Raw genomic sequence first — 9,512 nt, 5'->3', positions numbered from 1 at the left:
TCATGACCTGAGCTGAAGTCAGACACTTAATGGAATGAGTCTCCAAGGCTCCCCTTATCCCTGTTCTTAAACATTATCTGGAGCAACCCTCAGGAAGCATGACCTCATACAAACAATTTGTGCATTTAGAGGGGCAGCAGCTGGGGGCCTTTGGACAATATTCTCCTTGCAGAGCAAGGCTGAATGGTACATCTTGTCTTTTATTTCCTATAATAACAGCTTTCTGAGATAGAAAGCATTGTAATCTTCATTCTACCAAAAAAAAAAAAAAGAAAGAAAAGAAAATGGAAGCTCAGAGAGGCTAATTCTCCTCTAGTCTCACAGATGAGTAAATGGTAGTGATAGTATTCAAACAGATTCTGCTGACTTTTGAGTTGGAACCCTGTATACTTTTTTTTTCTTCAAATTGTTAGGAAGGCAGTCACAGAAATGACATCAGTGTCATTATACTTAACCCTAAATTTTGGTACTAAATTATAATCATATAATTATATTAAATTAAATAGCTCACATAGCTTTAGCTGTAGTTTTGCAATATATCTCAGAATATCAAAATAATGGAAATCTTAAAAGGAAATTGCTAGAGTTACTGGCCAAGAATATGGGGTTATTATTTTCTAAATAAATGAACATAAGCAGGTGGAGGGTTTTATACATAATTTTTAAAAATAGACATCTTGCTTTACTCTCTACCCACCTCCCTCCTTTCTAACCTTTACAAGGATATGGTACAGCCCATGTGCAGGAAGACTTCAGTAACATGTGGTGACTAAGAATATAGTGAAGAAAAAAATGTATCTACAGTTGCTGAAAAAGAAAGATCACACCAGTATTAGGAATGTCTGTTCACAGAGTATGTTGTCCAATACTCCTTAACTTGCTTCCTTATCTCTCTTTTATCCAACCAATTACCAATTACATTGAAAAAACTAATATAGCTGACCAAAATATTTAGAGGAATTTTAATGATTAATTATATGTGAATTTAGTTTTATATGTGTACATAGATATTACATTCTTTATGCATTAAAACAAAGTATATGTAGTAAATATGAGAGTTAACTGGCAAATATAACCCCTAAGGGATGATGGAATTCCTTTTAAGTAACATGATATATTGTAGAAGATTGAATAAAAATAATAATGTCTAATGTGTAACAGTTTAACAATGTTCAGCATTGTTTTTAAATCACTAGAATCATTAACTCATATCCTATGATGTATGTGAATTTTTTCCCCATTTTACAGGAGAAACCAGGAGCTTCAGAATTCATATAATATGCCCAAGATCACAGTGTGTTAGAGTCAGGATTTGAACCCAGGCAGAGAACTAGAGAAGAAAAAGCTTTTTGAATAATGGGAACACTCTCAAACAATACTCATTTCAACAAATTCATTTCCACTGTTCTAACTAATTTCTTAAATCTATCTCATGGTGAAGTGAACAAAATAAATTCTTTTTTTTTTTTTTTTTCAGACTATAGGAAGCCTCCTCAGTAAACTAGCACTTTCTGCAGTTTCTACTGCTTAGATTTTATTTTTTTCCTATTAGCAATTAGGAACAGAAATAACAAGAGCAGTGGAAACATACTTGCTGAACTCAGGGGAGTTGAGCCAGGAAGGATTTTCTTAAATCACTGAAGCTTAGCAAGTAGTAAGCAAAGAAAATGACAGCTCCTTCAGTTAGAACACTAGCGCTGATCCAGGAGGAGGCCTGTCCAGCATGTTTTACTGCGGAAGGCAGAAATGAGAGATGAACAACTGACAGAAGAAAGGCAAGGGCAAAAGAAGATAAAGGGGTGTAGGAAACACTCTGTGCCCATATTCTTTCTGCGGATGGGACATAAAAACAATGAGAAACATAATCAACATAAAAACTCAAAAATTGTGCAAAATTAAATAGAAAAAAATGTTACCTGTACAAATAACACAATGCAGTATTTAGGACTCTGATGTAGTGAATATAGCTTAGGACTTAGCAGATTCTGACTATTTGGGATATATGGCTTCATCTGATTATTTTAACAAAGCCATTCAATAATACTTTTTCCACTATCTGTTTTCTCATTCATGGATAAGGACATAATCTTAGGAAATTTATTTCATTTGCTCAAGATTAAATATCTACTTACTTACCACACTGGAATTAGAATCTTTATCCTCCAACTCAAGCCTTATGGAGACTCACATTTCCACTGGGCTAAATTTTCTCAGACCTAAATCCAGTGAGTATTGCAAAAGATAAGAACTAGTTCACTATTCTCTATATTATTAGATACTGATTCTCTGGAACCTTATCTAATTTACACCTTGAGTTTGTGTGGCCAGCTGCACTTCTCAGATGAACAATTACCATGACCAAAATCCACTTATATGAATAACTTTCCATGGGAACTTTAGCTTTCAGTTTGGACAGTGACACCTTCCTGAAATATTCTGTACAAATTGTTTTCTGCTTATTGCCTTGGGCCATCAGAATAATTTACAACCCATGTGACACTTGTACTCTTCATTCTATTGGTAAATTTTTATAATTTATGATAGTGTCGTTCCTGGAATTTGTCTTGCTTCTATTGAAGAAAAAAAACATAAATGAACAAATTAATGTTACTTTTATTTGAAGCGTAGATAATCAACTTGGTCTAGAACAAAAGGGATTGAATAAGTCTACTTTAAGCTACAGGGAATATGATGTCAGTAATAAAATCAAAGTTGTTTTGGGGACGACATCATGCACAAATTTACATTATTGATCATAAGAAACACATGTTCTTGGGAGTCTTAGGTATTATCAATTGTCTCTCCTATGCTGCAACAGAATTTTAGAGTCCTGTATGTTGGCAATTAATACAATCATATTGTTGCCTCTGGCTCTGCTCTTTTCAGTGTCACTCCGTCATGCATTTTCCCAGCACTCTTGGTCAGTATCTCATATCTGACAGATTTCCAGGTGGTGTAGGACAGTGAGCACTCAGTCTGTATGGCAGAAATGAAGTGGTCTTTCTTAACTTGTTTAAAAGCCCCATTCCCAGAATTATTCTAGGTCAAATTAGTTATGTAGTAGGTTATTCCTAAAACCAACTGATATGTTGTATTTAGTGATCTACCATTTTCAAAACAGGCTGATGCTTTTGATACTCATGGCAACTTTATATGGCTAGGGGAATGAAAGCATTATTCTCAGAAATTTTTGCAGAGAAGGAAATAGAAGTTCCATAAAGTTAATTGGCAAAAAACCATATATCCCTAAGTGGTAATGTTACGATTTCAGTCAGATGGTTTTCTTGCCTCTATACCATAATTTTTCATAGTAATTTTTGAATGATTTATATATCTTCTACCTTGCTCCCAGCAGTCTTCAGTGAACATGTAAATACTTGGTGTTTGATTAATTGACCTTTTGTCTGTTAATAAGTCCTAACACACTTGCTACATCAGTGGATTACCAGGCATAGCTTCAATCCCATGACTGAAATTGTACCAATATTTGCTCATTTTTCCTTAGATTATGGTAAATGCTTAATCAAATATCCTGGGTGGACTAGTATTTTATATATCCTTTGACTCACTCTCAAGTTTTAAAATTGAAATTTGTTAAATTCCTATATACTTTTGGAAATGTAAATATATATTCACTGGAAAATTAAAGTTTTAACCAATGCAGAAATTATTAATTAAAAATGCAATTAATCTTGAGACTAGAAACTATAAACTAGATCATGGTTTCTCCTTTATTTAGTATATTAGAGGGCATAGAGTTTTTAGTCATAAATAAAGAAAGCTCATTAATCTGGTTCCCAATCTGGATTACTTTCCCTTAGTGAAAGATCTAAATTGTAATTTTTTCTTTCTAATGAAATTCATTTTTTCAAAATGCATTTTCAATACCCTCTTATATACTATAATTGGAATTAGACTAACAAAGCACTAGAGTTCTGAGGCTGAATAGCCTCAGTGAATAGATAAGAATGAGTAGAAATTAGCTCATCAATTGCTTGTATGTAAATGATTTCTGGAGTGTTTGGACACCTGAAAACAGGTCCTTACATCCTATTCAATTTTTTTGATATTCTCTGGGAGAGTATTAATTTTCCTTTCAACCCCTTCATTATAGATAAGTAAAAGCTAAGGCCATTTTATAACAATTTAGTAAATGCCCTAAATGAATTACTGTGAAGTGTGAATTAGTGAAATTCAAGTTAATGAAAGTGCTCCATTGTAACTAAAGATATTTATCAGCCTAGCTTTATCTCCTTCATCTGGATTTATAGCATTAAGTTTTAGGACTTTGTGGCTTCATTACAAAAGCTTGGAAGATACTATACAAATTGTCAACACATGCACACACACACACACACACACATGCATGCACACACACATACACACATTGCTTGTACAATTAATAGCCCTGTAACTATGCAAGTGTAATAAATGATTTTCAGAGGGGTTTACAAAATTTCAAAAGATATCTCTAACAATATGATTGTATAGGGGTAATATGACAATGCGGGGCTCAGTCCCAGGACCCTGGAATCATGACCTGAGCAGAAGGCAGCTGCTTAACTGCCTGAGCCACCCAGGTGAATGTTCCAAGTTTAAGTCCCAAATTATCTTCGAACCTCAGTGCCTTCATCTGGACAATATTAATATATATACATCCAAGATAATATTAAAAACAATATTTAGACCTTGACAATTGGCTAAAAATATAACTGTAAAACACTTTGAAAGTGCAAATTGACACACAACATCATTCTACTGGAGGATTTTAGCTTGCTTATGAACCTTAGGAGTCAAGAAAGTCATGTAAATAGACCAGTTCTGTTTGAAACCAATTCCAGTGATACACCAGCAGCAAACTGGATCTGAAAGAAACCCTGGATTCCTAATCGGTTTCTTTCCTGGTGGTAGCTAAGTGATATGGAGCCATTATATATGCTCTATGAATGTCAATTTCCTCAAGTATAAAATGAAGATAATCATACTAAGCTCACATGGTTAATGATTTTAAATGAAATGAGTTGTGTTTGTCAAACTGCTTTCAATCTCTACATTTTTATACAGGCCAAAGCTATTTTAATGAGTTTTTTTTTTCTTTGTTTGCTTGTTTTACTTTGTTTTGGTTAAATCAGATTCTCCAGTGGCTAAGTAACTTGAGTTCTCTGTGGAAACCATGGAATTACTCACTGCGGTAAACTTGTCTGTGTTTCTGGTGAAAAGGAAGTTAAAGGAAATTACCTCAGGTTTAAGGAAATATAAATTCAGTTCAGGTTGAATAAAACTGCAAAGAAGAGCGTGGCTACAAAGACATTGGAGAAAAGAAGTTCAGTATGTTAGGACTGGCATGTATGACTACATGATTGAAGTTTCTTGTCACAGGGCCCTGACACTGGTTAATGTCAGAATGTGGGCAAATAACAAAGTGTGGTATGAAAATTGGACATTCTGTAAAAGAAGTTTAAATATAACATACACATACACCCTTCTTTTTCCTTGTTACTTATTTTTGCTTCATTTTCTAGTCTGAAATATAATTACATAAGGAAAATGGCATAAACAAATATAATACTTAAAATTATTAGAACATGAACACCCATGGCAGTGCCTAGGTAGCTCAGTAGGTTAAGCCTCCAACTCTTGATTTTGGCTCAGGTCATGATCTCAGGGTTGTGGAATGGAGCCTTACAATGGGCTCTGGATTGCAACCTGCCTAATATTCTCTCTCTCTTTCCCTCTGATCTTCCTGCCAGTCACACTTGCACACTCTCTTTCACTTAAAAAAATACCCATGTAAACCATCACCATCACACAAGTAAAAAATAAAATACGGCCAGCAACTCAGAAGCCCTATCAGTCAGCCTTTTCCAGAGAAACAAAACCAACAGGATATATATTGAGATAGGATATTCTGTCTCTCTCTCTCTCCCCTTCACTTTTTCTCTCCTGTGTATATGTGTGTGGGTGTGTGTACTCCTTTCTGTGCATTTATACATATATGTATACATATATTCACAGAGAGAGAGAGAGAGAGACAGGGATGGAGGTTGAAATTAAAATTTTAGGAATTGACTCATGCAATTGTGGGAGTTATCAAATTTGAATATTGTGCGACTGAACAATAGGTTGAAAATTCTGGTAAGTGTTGATAGTGCAGTGCTCACTACAAAATACATAGGACAGGCCAAAAGTCTAAAAACTCAGATAGCATTTCAATGTTATTTTAGTGCTGAGGCAGAAATCTTCTGTAGGAAACCTCGATTTTTTTTTAAATTTTTTTTCCCATTTTATTTATTTTTTCAGCGTAACAGTATTCATTCTTTTTGCACAACACCCAGTGCTCCATGCAAAACGTGCCCTCCCCATTACCCACCGCCTGTTCCCCCAACCTCCCACCCCTGACCCTTCAAAACCCTCAGGTTGTTTTTCAGAGTCCATAGTCTCTTATGGTTCGCCTCCCTTTCCAATTTTTTTTTTTTAATAAACATATAATGTATTTTTATCCCCAGGGGTACAGGTGTGTTTTTAAGGCCTTCAACTGATTGGTTGAGATCCACTCACATTATGGAAAGTGAACTGCTTTACTTAAAGTCACCTGATGGTAAATGTTAATCACATATCCAAAATAGCATCACAGCACCATTTAGAGTACTCTTTGACCAAACAGCTGGGCACCTTAGTTCTCAGTCAAGTTAACACATAAAATTAACCAATCACAGGGGCACCTGGGTGGCTCAGTTGGGTAAAGGGCTGTCTTCGGCCCAGGTCATGATCTCAAGGTCCTGGGATCCAGTCTTCAACAGGCTCCCTGCTCAGTGCGGTGTCTGCTTCTCCCTCTGCCTCTCCTCTTGCTTCTGTGTTCTCTACCTCTCTCTCTCAAATAAATAAGTAAAATCTTAAAAAAAAAAAAAAACCATCACAGACAATGCCCCTTAAAAATAAGCACCTCTTTCGCTGCTCAGAGTAATCACAGTGCTGACATTTCTTCCTCAGTTCAAGAAGTGATTGCTTAGTTTCTTTTGTTTTATAGTTTTGCTACCTAAGTATAAACCTCTACACACTATGATTTAGGTGCAACTGTTTTTGAATTGAATACGAATGGAATAGTACAGCGTGTTTTCAACATATCTGTTCTTGTTGTTTTAACAAACTCAGAAGTTTATTGCAGGACACTTGGACAGTAGATAAATGGAATGGAAATGCCTACATGTCATTATAAGAATCATCCACACTGAATTTAAAAAGCACTTCCATGGGGCACCTGGGTGGCTCAGTGGGTTAAAGCCTCTACCTTCGGCTCAGGTCATGATCCCAGGGTCCTGGGATCGAGCCCCACATCGGGCTCTCTTCTCCGTGGGGAGCCTGCTTCCTCCTCTCTCTCTGCCTGCCTCTCTGCCTAGTTGTGATTTCTCTCTGTCAAATAAATAAAATATTAAAAAAAAAAAGCACTTCCAGCAAGATTGTTTGGAATGATGTTTTCTTTTTCTCTTTTTCAATTTCAGCAATGTATTTCTCAATTTCTTCAGGATTTAAAATCTTGAGGGGTTGATCTCACCTCATGACAACCAGTTCAATGTTTTTTTGCTGCCAGACAGAATCACTTCTAGGAGGGCCTTGATAACCAGCTCAGGTCATCTATCTTGGGTCTGTGTCTCTATGGTTTTGTCAGTGTAATTCTTCTCTAGAAATTCACACCCTGACTTGGCACCCTAGCCTATGACATTGGCCTTCCAGGCTTGATATGTCCCCCAAGGGTCAGTCTGATGGAGTCTGGGGTGCCATAAAATTCAAAACTCTCAAAAAAAAAAAAAAAGTGCAGAGATGTCAAACAGCTTGCGTCCATTGCTCTGCATGCAGCGCTACTTGCGACTGGTAATCTAGCCACACCATGGTGCCTGGGTCCTTCATGGTCAGTCGGTGGTTCTAGCATTCCACCCAGGTCCTGTTGATGAACATCCTCATGCCAGAAGTGAGCCCTGCAAATCCCATGCAGACATTGTCATCCAGTGCCCACTGTATCTGGTTTTTGTTTGTTTGTTTTGTTTTGCCAAACATATTTATGGGATCAATAATGTAACCAGTGATATATTTGATTTTAAATTTATCATCTCACAATGTGCTTTTTGTTTGTTCTGTTTTGTGATTCTTTACTTCCCCTTTCCAGGATTCTTTTGATTTGATTATTTTATTATTCTTTTATTTTTTCCACTTAGTTTGGAATTTACACACTATTTTACTATTAATTGGCCTAAGGTAAAGACTGTACCATGAAAGCTTGACTGATCAAAGCTGATGCTTTGGATCTTTTACTCCTTTCCATGCACTGATAAACACTATAGTAGAGTTTAACTATTAGATCCAAACTGAAAACTGTCTTTTGCAGAAGCAGATTTTAAGATTATGTATCATATGTTGGTAACATGTTAAATAAGAGTTTCCAGGAGAAACAACAAAGATGTATAACTAATAGCAAGCAAAAGAAAGGGGAAAAGTCTCACCTGGTAACTTTGGAGTGTAAGCAATGCCTCAGTGCTGCTTTGTCCTTTGCAAAAGAAATATGCTTTTATGCTCTAGTGACCTAGAGTTTTTGGACAAGAATTGCAAGAAACTGAGATTGGAGGCTAACAGAAATGGTGGGAAGATTATATAAGGAAACAGAATGGAGAATAAACATTATGCTTTTATTCATCCCCTCAATTTAAATGCTATTTTCCCATTTTTTAAAATTCTAATCCTTTTAAAGCCCTTATAATGCATTACCTTTACATCTATGTAGCCAATGTTCATTTAGATTTGCACATACACATTTAGTAGTTTCATGCCTTCCCTACTATCCACATTTCCACTAGAATGGTACATTTTTTAAGACTGATGAATATGCACTGACATACCATAAACTCCCAAAGTCCATACTTTACATTTTGACCTTATGCTTCATTCTTGGTGTTGTACGTTCTGTGGGTTTAGACAAAGCATAAAGATGTGTATCCTCCTTCATGGTAACATACATATTATTTCAACCAACCCAAAAAACCTCTGTGCTGCATAAGCTCATCACTTATGGGAGTCTATTTCTAATTTATCTAAGCCGTTTCATTGATCTATTTATGTATTTTGCCAATAGCACACTGTCATGATTACTGTAGGTTTAGGGCAAGTCTTAGTATTGGGTAGGGTCTGTCCTCCAACTTTGTTCTTCTTCAATATTGTGTTGGATATTCTGGGTCTTTTGCCTCAGAGTGGGTCAATATCCACAAATTAACTTGCTGGGATTTTGATGGGGACTGCATTGAATCTATTGATAAGTTGGGAAGAACTAATATCTTGACATTTTGAGACTTATTATCTATCTATCTATCTATCTATCTATCATCTATATATTTAGTTTATTGATTGAATTTGTGAGAGTTTTGTAGTTTTCATCACGTAGATTTTGTACACATTTTGTTAAATTTTTTCACCTAAGTATTTGAAATGGGGGGCGCGCTAATGTCTGCCTAAGCAAGGACATCTAG

At 35.8% G+C, this 9,512-nt stretch overlaps 1 pseudogene; it reads right to left on the bottom strand.

The window, feature by feature from the left end:
• Nucleotides 1-2,853: 2,853 nt before the first annotated feature.
• Nucleotides 2,854-8,052, bottom strand: LOC123952587 (annotated as a pseudogene).
• Nucleotides 8,053-9,512: the final 1,460 nt, after the last annotated feature.

This window comes from Meles meles, chromosome 11 (genome assembly GCF_922984935.1).
Source record: "Meles meles chromosome 11, mMelMel3.1 paternal haplotype, whole genome shotgun sequence".
Taxonomy (NCBI): Eukaryota; Metazoa; Chordata; class Mammalia; order Carnivora; family Mustelidae; genus Meles; species Meles meles.
Note: the sequence above shows the minus strand (reverse complement) of the source record. Positions and strands in the feature narration are given on the sequence as shown.